Below are 13,802 nucleotides of genomic sequence, written 5' to 3' on the forward strand. Positions count from 1 at the left end.
AATAAGTACTAGTATCTAATAAATAAGTACTAGTAACTAATAAATAAGTACTAGTATCTAATAAATAAGTACTAGTAACTAATAAATAAGTACTAGTAACTAATAAATAAGTACTAGTATCTAATAAATAAGTACTAGTAACTAATAAATAAGTACTAGTATCTAATAAATAAGTACTAGTATCTAATAAATAAGTACTAGTACTTAATGGAAAAGATACTAGTATCTAAAATATAAGTACTAGTAACAAGAAAATAGATACTAGTACGGGCTATAGAATAAAAGTTAAAACGGCTTGCCATAGGTCATTAGCTATTGTCACATTAAACCAGATGCTCTGACCCTGAGAGATGACAGGTGGCACCACTTTACAATTGAAGGGCATTAATTATGGTTATTCACAGGTTAGTCATTTTCATCAGAAATTCCCAACATGTTTTAATTATTAAAAATGAAATTTGCTTTATAATTATTGTTGCAGCACCTGTTTTCACTCCCTGGTCAGCCGGACTCAGTCATGGTTGTTCTACTAAAGACTAAGTGATGAAAATGTAGCATCCTTTACTGAGGTGAAAACAGTGCTACAAACTTTTCTTTTAGGGAACAAACTGTTTTGTAATTTTGAAATTTGCAAATAGGGAGATGATTTTCAGACACTCTGGTGTAAGCTGAGAAAATATGATATACTTTTCCTTCTATGCTAATGAAGGACTACTGAGACATTCCAAGCATGGGATGGGTCCTCCTGGTGAGGCAGAGTTCCTCACAGCTCCGATACACATCTCTGCCATTTGCTTACAGTAACCATGTGCTCTTCACCATACACAATTCATCTGCTTGTGTTCTTCTTTCAGATAACTTTGTCATGTTTGGTGTCATTTGACAGTTTATGACTTCAGTGTTGTAGTGATGAAATTAACAGAGACATTGATCAATTGTATTTCAATCTACAATATATTTACTATTGTTGGGTCATGGCTTGAGGAGAGTATGTTAATGTACTTCTCCCCCACTTCATCTCTTCAACTTTCTTCTCACGTTCAGCTGGTTTTGGGGGTTGGTTTTCACTCATGTTTGACAATGCTTTGCTCAGGGTATAATAGGGAAAGCTAACTGTTGATCTGGGAGAATGGCTTTTACTCTGCATCTCCCGCACACCAGTGCGTAGCCTCATATGCTAACAAAGGCAGTTTCACTGTCTTTGTTGCTCAGCAGTGCATATGTTACAGCTAATTTCTTTATACAGTATGTTAGTTTGTGTCATTCTAATGTCTGTATATTTAAACATGTAACTTAATAAACAACTTTGCCTGCTTTAAGACATTGAGATTCTTTCTCTTTATCAATGATGATAACAACTATAATGGAGTCAGATTAATTACAATGGAGTCAGATAAATAATGCATTTAAACACGCTATCCTTCAACTGCTTTCTGTTTCCGACTATTGGTTCAGAATAGCAGCATAAGCTTCAAGCCTTACACTGGTAACTGTGTGGTAATGTGGCTACAATATCTGGAGATTTTCCTTATGACGTCAGCTTTCTCGCTGTTTTCTCCTTTCTGTTTGGCAAACATGGCTTTATTCTAAGGGCTCTATTTTGATGATCCATGCACAAAGTGCAAAGCGCAGGGCACAAAAGCATTAAGGGTGTGTCAGAATCCACTTTTGCTAATATAAGGATGGAAAAATCCATTTTGTGCTGTGGGTTGAAAAAAGGGTTGAGCTTATTTTCGTAATGAGTTAAGGTGTGTTTTGAGAATAAACCAATCAGAGTCACATCTCCCATTCCCTTTACGACTCAGTTGCGTTGCGCCATAGCGCATTTGCTATTTACATGACGGACTCTGTAAGTGCTCTGAAACTGAGCATTTCACTAGCAAGAAAACAGTTAAACTGAGCATCTACAGTGCGAGAATGAGAGATAAGGCCTCCTCATTATTTACTTTCACTTTCACTCTTGTGGATAGGAAAACTTGTTGTATGCACAGACATCCATTAGCCTATAAGTAATTAATTTCATTCGTTAAGTGCAAAGATTTGTTTCAAAATTATTTCTAAATTCAGTTCTAATTTCCAGCAAACAAATAAATTAGCAATAATAACGAAGTGTGGTCAAAAAACTGAGTTACATCCAAATACACATGCTGTGCCCCATATGGTCAACAACCTGATAGGTGAGCAAATCTAAGCTTGTTTTTAAGAAAATAAATATAAATATGCATATAATAAATAATACTTTTAATAATAATAACATTATACAAAAGCAAATTGTTATGAATGAACTGAGAAAGCCCCCGAGATGCAGAAGGCATGAAAGTATAGTTTTTATATATATGTAGGCTAGAAAATAATATGTTTTGTAGTATTTTAATCCTTTATATTTATATTCTATATATATCCTTATTATATCCTATATATTTATATATCCTTAATATTTTAATTCTTTTTCAAATGAAAAGATATTTGCATATTAATTTACATTCGGTCTGTATTAAGCAGTGTGTAAGCGAGGCGCACAACTACTGTAACACTCTTTGCGCTAGACTTTAGACCGGCTCTGTTCTGGTCTATAGATCATTCTATTATACAGTAGTTTCTCAAAATAGCAAAGCACCAGTAATGCGCCTCAACACGTCTTCTTTTTTAGACCAGAACGCCTATGGGCGCACATGTGAGTCAAATGCATTTGCTATTTAAACAACGTGATGCAAAACGTCAAAACGACTCTTGCGCCAAGCCGAAACTAGCAAACAACAATTGCGTTGTGCCTATCATGCACCGTCGGGTGTATGATAGGGCCCTAAGACTTTAAATGTTGCCTTTTGATTCAGCATTTACTTGACAGTGCTTGAAAGTGTGTTTTTGATTTTTCATGTGGACAGAATTTTTTTTATTTAATGATGGCAGGAAAAAAGTATAAAAATACCCATGTACAGTATGTGCATACACGGCCTATGTTGCTATGACAAATTAGGTTTTCAACATGACCTGTTCCAGAGCAGGGCACGTTCGAGGTTTAGTTCACCTATAAGCATTAAATATGTGTTCGTTATGATGTTTCTTTATATATATTCTTTATGTACAGTTGACTGTTTATGTACTGTTTCTCCAGAAAAAGGTTATTTACCAGACACACTACAAGCTAGCTTCACAACTTAACTATATTTTTATGACATGTTGTGTGTTTGCTTTTAATGTCCTGCCTTAATGTGCACATGCCTTATGAACTTAGCGTTAACAGAAAAACAATAATTATTGATGATCAGAGTCATGGTACCATCAAAGCCTGAGGACTGTTACACAAAACTAGTTAAACAAACACAAGGTTGCGGAATAAGTTTAGGAATGACAAGCCAAAAATTCTAACTGGTTAAGTTAAGGAGTTAAGGTTAAGGAGTGTGTGTCTGACTCTGGACCACATGTATCAGAAAGTGTATCCACTGCTTTATTCACATCTGTTATGATAATGAACAAAATATACCTGATTAAAGACGTGTCTTCTTTCATAATTGTCCTGACAGAATTGTCCTAAGGCTGTCGTGTTGAATTATGTAGCGATTTTACTGACTTTATAACAAACATGCTCAGTTTTAAAAATGTTTGAAAACATGCAGATGATCACAGAGAGCTGAACAAATCTTTTAATCCCAGTTGCTTTGCGCACATCCTGTCTTGTGGATATGATTTTATGTGCTACTACAGTTAATACACGGCTGTCAATCAATTCGGTGGGTGGAAAAACCGGTAACAATTTTCAGTAACAGTACATGAATAATGATGTATTAATATGTAAACTAAACATTAGTTTATTATGAATTAATGATGAGTTAAGGTATGCACTAATCATGAATTAACTTTAACAACAACTTGATTTACATGAGTTCATGTGTGAATGACGGCTACCTTAATTTCTTGTTAGCACATGATTGTTTATTAATTACTGTATTAATTACCACATTAGTTTATGCTTAATTTATCCATGATGAACTCATGATATGTTAATGTATAATTATGTTGTGTCTTTACTTGGAGGGGTACATCATCATTAATCCATTCTTAACTACTCATGAACTCCTTATACATGTCCAACTAGTCAGTTTTCACTGAATAACAATAGAAAAGTGTTCTGTCAACATCACTGTTAGACCTTACCAGGCTTTTTTACAGAAGAACACTGGCAACACTGTTGCCAGCTACTCACTGTAAAAGTTTGGTTACAGTAAGTAACTGGCAACAGTGTTGCCAGTTAATTACTGAAACTGAACCATTACAGTGAGTGGCTGGCAACAGTGTTGCCAGTTGTTTACTGTAACTGAACCATTGCAGTGAGTAGCTGGCAACAGTGTTGCCAGTTAATCACTGTAATAGAGCAGTAGTGGTAACTAACTGGAAACTGTGTACAGTTAATTACTGTACTGTAGTGTTACAACTCACAGCATTATACTGCATACACAATAGTATGTCAAGGTGTTACTAAAATTAATTAGTATTCTTACCTGTTATTAATTCTTTAAATTAAGTTGTAAATTCTGACAAATTTATTTTATTGTTTGGGCAGCAAACAAATATAAAACAGAAAATGTATAACAAAATTAAGAAATCAGCAGATATAAATATCATCTTGCATATTACTGAGAGCCCCAGGTCTGCACAGCAAGGCTGCAGTCAAACTAACGTTTAAGCATGCAAAATTCTCTCATATGGCTCTGCGAAAAGGAGTGGGATTAAACAAAATATTTAGAGATTGAAAAAGCAAGCAACTGGTCCATAATTTTTGCTCAGAGAGGTCATGGTTTGATCTTTGATTAGTCTCAAGCAATCACATGATATGATTTCGCAGTTCAGAGTTCTCCAAGCTTGAACTTTCCAATGCTGCAAACTGTAAAATTTGTCGCATGAGCATGCATTCCAGGTCTGCAGCATTCACATGCGTATGAATGGAAGTCTAAAGGGAGAAAAGTGCAGTGTGACTGGGACTTTAAGCTGTAACTCTAATTAAACACACCTGATAAAACTAATTAAGGCTCGTTAGAAATCTACAGGTAATGTTGAAGAAGGGTGGGAACTAAACTCTGCTGCCCTGCAGTTCTCCAGTAACTTGGAGTTTGACCCCCATGGTATATAGCAGGGGTGCTTAATCCTGTTCCTGGAGATCTACGTTCTTGCAGATTTCAGTTGCTACCCATATCAAACACACCTGCCTGTAATTATCAAGTGGTGTTCAGGTCCTAATTAATTGGTTTAGGTGTGTTTGATATGGATAGCAACTGAAATTTGCAGGAAGGTAGATCTCCAGGAACAGGATTAAGCACGCCTGGTATATAGCATACTTTTAAAGCAACTGCTAACATTTATCACAATCACATATCCAATAAACACACAAACACACACACAAAGTGCTGCAGTGAAATGTGTTACTCTCTCCTCAATGCTGACCATGCAAAAAAAAAAAAAAAAAAAAAAAAAAACTGAACAGCAAAAAACAAAATAATTATTTTAAATTTTAAAGTTTTAAATAATTAAAAGCTCTGTCAAATCTCAAAAAGTTTAAAATAATTATAGAAAACAAAAATAAAGTTGGCAACACTGAAAAACCAAAGGATCCAATCTTTTATTGTTATAATTATCTCATGACAACAAACTTTTTTTATTGTTTCAAATATAAATTCATAGGTGGAAACACAGCTCTGAAAAATACTTAGCAACAAACTCACAACCTGGGACCGGACAGGGGAGCTTTTGTGTGTGGATGGCTATGTGTATCATGTTTTTGTGATTCCCTGTGATGATGTGCACATGTTACCTTACTGAGGTGATGGAATTTAATTTTGGCTTAGTTGCCAGAAAGATACATACAACTTTTAGCATCTGTACATTATGGCAGTATGCAATATCCAATAAATACTTAAACTTAAACAAAAGTAATGTAAGAAGTTATATGAGGAGAGGCTGACTAGCTAACAATGTAGCTTTCAAGTACACAGTTCAAGATAACAACAATATAACTTAAAACACAGCCTTATTTTAGAAACCCTCAAAAACATTTGAACACATTTTACTTACTCATTTAAGATTCTTATTTAAAGCCTAAAACATATCAGACTCAACATCTGAATTGATAGACAGAGAATAGAGCACACTCAGCAGTAAACAAATCAAACACCTGGCTTTCTTAAAGGGCCAGCATTTTCTGAAAACTCTTTCTAACACCTTTGTGTTTAGAATAAGACGGACAGCCTGTGGGAGTGTGTGGTAATGCCTAAATCATTGTTTTTTTTACAGTTATTTACTGCACAATCTACAGAGTAACAGTGCAGTTATACTAATTAAACACACCTGATCAAACTAAATCTAAAGGTAGTGTGTTGAAGCAGGGCTGGAACTAAATTCTACCAGGCTGTGGCCTTCCAGGAGTTTGACACCCCTGGTACATAGCATATTTTCAAAGCAACTGCCTACATTTATCACAGTTATGCACATATTGTTTAATAAAAACGATAAAAATATACTATAATATAAACTTCATCCATAGAAAAAAATAAATAAATAAATAATCTGATTCTCATGTCGTTCCAAATCTGTAGTAATAATAAAAAACACAACAAATATCATGGTTTATACATTTATTTAGGAAAGCCTTTATACTGTTAATGGCACTTTTACTTGCCAGTTTTCCAGACAAATTCATTGAGTCTCTGCAAAAATGTATGTGCGTGTTGTTTAAGATATATATATATATATATATATATATTTTTTAATAACACATTTTTACTAGTTATTTAGCAAAATACTAATATTCAGTTGAAAGTGCAATTTAAAATCTTAACTATAGGTCAAACTAGGCAATTAAATTTGATTAATTATAGAAAAAGTAAAAAAAGTTATAAAAAAATATTGTGACAATTTCTTTGCTCTGTGTGAATATTTTTGCCTTTAAATGCATTTCGTCCATATCTTACACTTTCCTTTTAATAAGCTATGTGGCATTGGTTGACTCCTGATACTCAATGTTAAAAACATAAAAGGAACCAAAGAAAACACAGAGATAAAATAAATATAAAATAGCAACATAAAGCATCAGAATAGATGGGGCAGTAATGGTTGAACAGTAATTTACCATTTATTATCACAGTAAATATCTGTAATGGTACATAGAGTAAATTACTGTAATTTATTCTTTGCACTACAGAATTTCATACAAATCCTGCTCCTTTTACAGTAAAATACTGTTTCTTTTCATTACAGCTAAACACTGGCTATTTTACAGTTATTTACTGCATAATCTACAGTAAGGGTTAACAGTGATCAACATGAACCGGAGTTCATGAGTAGTTAGGGATGAATTAATAGTGATGTGCCCCTCCAAGTAAAGTCACGAAATAACTATACATTAACAGCTCATGAGTTCATGTTGGTTACATTTAGCTTAAACTTGAAAAATTTACTTTAAAAACTTAAAAATGTTAATTAATACAATAATTAACAACATGTACTAACAAGTAATAAGGGTGGTCGTTATTTACACATGAACTCATGTGATTCATGTTGTAGTTAAAGTTAATTCATGATTAGTGCATACCTTAACTCATCATTAATTCATAATAAAGTAATGTTTAGTTTACATATTAATACATCATTATTCATGTACTGTTATTGTAAAGTGTTACCAAAAAAACTGCACTCCTATGTCACGTTGCAGTGGGCCTCAGAATTGCAGGGATTTGGATCCTGTTGTGGAGTGTTGATGTCTCAGGACCATGTGATCATTCTGATAGGATCTACCGGTGGACAGTGTATGACCAGACTCTTTAAAATAGGCATGTGGCATAGAGATGCGAGCTCCGAGGTGGTGAGTTGCGGGTTATGTCTCTCTCGGGGTCATTATGCCTTCCGGAGATAAAGACAGACAGACAGTCAGACAGGGCAAAACACTGTTGTAGAAGTGTTAAATTCACTGTGTGTAAAGGAGTAGGCATGATAATTGTGTGTGGCCCATTATGTCTATATCTCTTCAGCTTCACTTGTACCCTGACCTTAGTTGCCTTTGCTCTTGATTTTAAAGTAAATAAAGCATTTGCTCTGTGTTTGTAAGAATTTAAGTTACCATGTGCATTTGTGTTTATGGAAAAACATGTCTTTTTCACCAGCAACGCAGTGACGCAGTAGGTAGTGCTATCGCCTCATAGCAAGAAGGTCGCTGGGTCGCTGGTTTGATCCTCGGCTCAACTAGCGTTTCTGTGTGGAGTTTGCATGTTCTCCCTGCATTCGTGTGAGTTTCCTCCGGGTGCTCCGGTTTCCCCCACAGTCCAAAGACATGATGTACAGGTGAAATGGGTAGGCTAAATTGTCCGTAGTGTGTGAATGTGTGTGTGGATGTTTCCCAGAGATGGGTTGCGGCTGGAAGGGCATCCGCTGTGTAAAAATGTGCTGGATAAGTTGGTGGTTCATTCTGCTGTGGCGACCCTGGATTAATAAAGGGACTAAGCTGACAAGAAAATTAATGAATGTCTTTTTCACCAAGAAGGTTCATACAGATTCCAAAGGCAGATACTAGTAAAATCGGGTAATGGTTAATATGTGTCTGGAATTTGGGCGTTTTACAATATGGTCACATGTTTATTGGTCAGTTTGTATGTATAAATAATTGGGCTTAGGTCACATGGTCAAGAAAGATGCAAAATAGGTGGTAATCTTTGCTCTGTCTGCTCCTCTCCTGCTCTGGAGTTTTTCTTTTCTGAGTCTACTGCTATCAGGTTCTCTTTGGGGCCTTCTCTCTGTTGTTTGTCTCTCTCTCTCCCTCCCCCTGTCACTCCCTCTCACTTGGGTAACTTTATTTTAGTAGCTTGGTACAATAAATATCATGTGTTTTTATCATTTCATGTTTTATCATTTATACAGTTATTTGTAACTAATTCATTTGTAACCATAAATAATTATTGTAATTAAATAATTTTATTTTTAAGATTTCTGTGTATTATTTTTGATTTATCTTAACAATAAATTGCTCCATATTGCAATACAATACAATCACATAATAGCAATGCTCTCCCACAGTTTTAGCTAATATAACTGCCCTTATTTCCCTTTTTGGTATAATATAGCAGAAGGATGGTTTTACAGATTAGTCATTAGGCAGAACTACAGTTCGAACAGCTGTATTTAAAAACTCATACATAATCATTCTGCATAAATGTCAATAGGGTTCATTATTCTAGTCACAGGAATAAGCAAATAAGTGGAGCAGGGGGAATTACTGGATTCGGTTACTGGCAAGTGTACATACCTGTCAACATTAGATGTAAAAAATAAGGGATGCAGAAGACCTGGCTCTCCTGATAAAGTAATCCAACCTTTCAGCAGAAAATGTGCATCACTTGGTAATGCAGTAACTGAATAAAAAAAAAACAACACTCCATGGATGCTGCTGGTTTCATTTTAAGACAGGACAATTCGCAATGGCATGCCCCTGCTTATAACAGTAAAAACATTCATTATTAGTCTTAGTGGGCCAGACGAGGTAAAACCTTTTCAGGCAAACATTTGAACTCCTCTAATAACAACAATTTTATTCGGACAATGCAAGCCAGGACCCGGGGGAGAGGTAAACTCACAAGAAAACTAAAGTGATTAGAGTGGCTCAAGAATCTTTTTAAAGACCCTTTTAGGCCTTTTGCTATTTACAATATTCATGCTGCCCCTGGGAGACATTATTAGAAGACACAGGATTAGCCTTCACTGCTGTGCAGATAATACTTAATTATATATTTCAACAAACCTGATGAAATCTAAACTGTCTAATTTAACTAAGTGTTTTAAGTATGTGAAAGACTGGATAACCAACCATTTTCTTCTATTAAATTTTGAGAAAACTTGAGTATTTCTTATTAGTATTTAATTAGAACTCAACCTGCAATTAGAGGAATGCAATGTTAGTATTACAGTAGTTCTACTGTCAAAAAATCTTGTAAATTAGCCAGCAAGTTACTTTTTGAAAGTCATATCCACCATGTCACAAACACAGCCTTCTTTTATTTCAGAAATATTGCTAAGCTAAGAAACAATCTGGGACACAGAAAAGCTAGTTCATGCTTTTATGACATCTAGACTGGATTACTGTAATGCATCCACTAATAAATTCTAATAAATTCCAGAATTCATACCAGGTCAAGAAAATACATACAATGCACCACATACTGTAGCTGTAGGATACAGTTAAATTCAACTAATCAAATGCGTTCTTTCTCGCATAACAATAATATCTCTTGTGCAATTAAATTATGTACTGCTGCTATGCTAATTCAGTTTTATAATTATATTACTAGTGCTGGGCAATGATGAATTATTATTAATCATATGCAAAATAAAAGTTAGTTTTTACATTATATACGTGTTTAAATTATATACTGTACATATATTTTTTTGTATATGTGAAACTCAAATATATCAAATCTAAACTCTACAAAGGTATTTTGTTATCTAGATTTTTCAATTTATATATAATTTGTGTCATACACATATATTGTTTTTATAAAAATGTTTTTTTTTTTCAAATATATGCATCCATGTGTGTATTTACATACACATATATAATAAATATACATCACACACACATATATGATGTTATAACAAATTATTATTTTGGATGTGATTAATTGTGATTAATCTTTAAGCACTAATTATTACATGTTATAATTTTGGGAAGGACACAATATACTGTAATAACTGCAGTTCCACTATGTTTATATACAACGAATCCTACATAACAAGTAAACTTGAAATGAATTGAATACATATTACACCCACAGTGAGCACGTCTTGTTTGCTGTCCCATATGTTCTCATGTCTGTTGTATCCTCCGCCCATCTTGTTAAGAGAATTCATTGAAGAATGACACTGGAAAAGTTATTCCTGCACACAATTCTACACTGTATTAACAATTGAGATTAATGTCTTTATTTTAGCTGATTTCAAAGTTGGCTTCTCATGAGAAATTTCTTAAGAAACTGAAATGTTTTGGTGTGTATTTTTTCTTGTACTTTTTAGTTGCTTTTGGGGCTCAATGTGTACATTAACTTATATTAAATTAAATTAACGGAGTATTAGTATGAGTTTCTAATTTAATGATACAAAATGCAGAATGAATGGCAGAGACAGCTCCGTAGAAAATCAGCTCTTTGAAAAAAGCTCTTTGAAAATCATCATAAATAAAACAAAAAGTATTTTCATTGTTGTACAGTTGATGGCAGTGTTGCATACATGTAACATGTTTATCTAATACAGAGTAATATGTAAAACAAACACTTTAAAATTGCTTTTACTCTGGCACTAAAAATTGCATCATACAATCTCTAATGTGTGCTTGTGGTTTACCTTAAAGATTTTGGTACAGTATGTGCGTTTGCTTTAATGGGTGGTTTAGGGTGGTTTATGAAATTGGATTTACAGTTTCTGGTAAATAATTAGATAATATTACAAGTCAATATGCGTTTAACTATTGAAAGTGTGTGGCCTAAGCACAAGGGAAAAATCTGCAACAGAATATAACAGGAAAACTATAGTAACTATTTTATTTTAAAATCGCTAAGTAAAGAAACTAGTGGGATGTATAAGCAGGAGAGATGTAAGTCACTGATCAAATGAGATTTAAAAAATAAATAAGTAAGAAACTGGAGACTTTGCCCTTATCGAAATATGATATGATGATGCATTTTAATTACAGATCACATTCAAGTTCATGCTTGGATTTAACATAAATGAAATGTGTCATATATTTCAAAATATGGCCTAGTGCATTTTTTCAACCATTGGAATTACAAATATTTTATCTTGTATGAGAGACAAGGATGAGGATGTATGCATTACTTCAGTAGAGTAAAACAGGTATTGATATCTTAACTGACTTTAAAATTGTGGATTTGCAGAAGTGTTTTTGTAAATGACATTGTCTCAGTTTTAGTGTACATGACAATTTCACACACATTTTATTAATTTTAATACTAATGTGTAATTTTCCTCCATAAATTTGGTCAGGTATGTAACTTTGAAAGTCAACATATTAGCCTTTCCATATCACTGACAAGTTCATGTAAGCGTGTTGAGGTACATCCCATCCTTGCCTGCAGGATCCCGCCACTGTGACAAGTTTAAACTGCCGCCTGCTTAATATTAGTCATGTTGAAATATGATGAGTCATAAAACCTTGTCTTTGCTTACAGACTTGAACTCAGGTTCACATTAATGCCTGAATCCAAGTGTGCATTATTGTTATTGAGAGTTGGTCATGATGTTATGCTACCATATGAAGAAACAAACTTGTAATCCCTGAATTGTTATTTTCAGATCTCTCTCTTTGCTCATACATTTAGCTGTGAAAAACTTTAAAATACACAATATCTCATGAAGATTACATGGTTTTCAACCTTTTTCCACAAGGCAATATTCCCACACAAGATGTTTTGACATTAGAAAAGTATACAATTGATTGAAAACAACTTTTGCCGTTTTACTAAATTCCCATTCATAGAAAAACATGATTGGATAACCTAATCTATCAGGGTTCTGAACATCACCATTTAACAGAGGTGCTGTACATAAACATACACTGTACAATCTTTATACTCTATACACATTAATATAAACATTTCCTCACCTTGGAATTATAATGTTCTATCTGCGTTCTGAAGGATTTTGAGATATTGAGCTTCAAAGTTTTGCATTCCATTATAGCAAACAGTATGTGTGTAACATTTTTTTTTTATTTAAGTCTTAAAATGTAAACAACTTAAAAAACATTGGATAATGTAAATAATTTGTCATTTAATAAGAATATGTGAATAACTAAATTTTGACATAAATGTCAGATATAACCTTATAATTCTAAGGTGACAATTTTACAATAATGCACTGCATTTGCTCACAACCAGAGGTGGGTAGAGTATCCAAAATCTATTCTCAAGTAAAAGTACAAGTATTTGCAGAAATTTTTACTCAAGTAAAAGTAAGAGTAACAATCTTAAAGGTTACTCGATTAAAAAATAAAAAAGTATCTGATGAAAAAATTACTCAAGTAAATAATTACTAGTTATATATATATATATATATATATATATATATATATATATATATATATATATATATATATATATATATATATATATATATATATATATATATATTTGAAGTCAAAATTATTCGCCCTCCTGTGAATTTTTATTTCCAAATATTTCCCAAATGATGTTTAACAGAGCAAGAAATTTTCATAGTATTTCTAGTATTTTCTATATTTTTTCCTCTGGAGAAAGTCTTACTTGTTTTATATCAGCTAAAATAAAAGCAGTTTTTAAAACTATTTTCAGTTCAATATTATTAGCCCCCTTAAGCAATATGTCTTTTGCTTGTCTACAGAACAAACCATCATTATTGATTTGCCTAATTACCCTAACTTGCTGAATTAACCTGGTTAAGTCTTTAAATGTCATTTGAAAAATAATATAAAGTATATAAAGATAAATATAAAGATAAAATATATCAGTTATTAGAAATGAGTTATTAAAACTATAGAAATGTGTTGATAAAATCTTTCTGTTAATAATATAATATATAATATGTATACCATTTTATGTTAAAAAATAATGTGTAAATGTTATATTTTTAATGGTTAAATGACTAATGTGTGCAGGGCTAACCAGTTACTCCATTAAACAGAAGTTTCTTTAGTTATCTCATAGTTACCATTAATAAGGCTCAAATTGGAATAACTTACCACAACGTGTTTTTTCAGGTGGAGCTGTCATTCATGT

This window comes from Danio rerio, chromosome 6 (genome assembly GCF_052040795.2).
Source record: "Danio rerio strain M-AB ecotype USA chromosome 6, GRCz13ab, whole genome shotgun sequence".
Taxonomy (NCBI): Eukaryota; Metazoa; Chordata; class Actinopteri; order Cypriniformes; family Danionidae; genus Danio; species Danio rerio.